A 478-nucleotide genomic window follows, 5' to 3' on the forward strand; every position below is an offset into this window, starting at 1 on the left:
CATGATATTAATTGAAGCATCGGCTATAAGAATATATATTTGGAAACAACATAAATGCATATCAATGGAGCATTGGTAAAATAAATAATGGTACAGCCATACAGTGGACTGTTACATAGCTGTTAAAAAGATTGAGGAGAATCTATATGCAACAGCAGTGAAAGATATTCATGATGTATTGTTAATCAAAGGAAGTTGCAGGACAATATGTATGTCATGCTACCATTTCTGTTAAAAACAAAAACACCAACATGTGCTTATAAATTATAGAAATTTAACCAGGATCAGAGTTGTGGTGTTGAGAAGGAGGGGAGTGGAAGAAAAAAGGAAGGTGGAAGAGAAGGCTGGGTTATGTTTAGTAGTTCTGAGAATCAAAAACATGTGTCATCAGTCCTACTCAAAAATGTAATTCTGGGCTTCCCTGGTGGTGCAGTGGTTGAGAGTCCGCCTGCCGATGCAGGGGACGTGGGTTCGTGCC

Source organism: Lipotes vexillifer, unplaced genomic scaffold, assembly GCF_000442215.2.
Source record: "Lipotes vexillifer unplaced genomic scaffold, Lipotes_vexillifer_v1.1 scaffold1114, whole genome shotgun sequence".
NCBI lineage: Eukaryota > Metazoa > Chordata > Mammalia > Artiodactyla > Lipotidae > Lipotes > Lipotes vexillifer.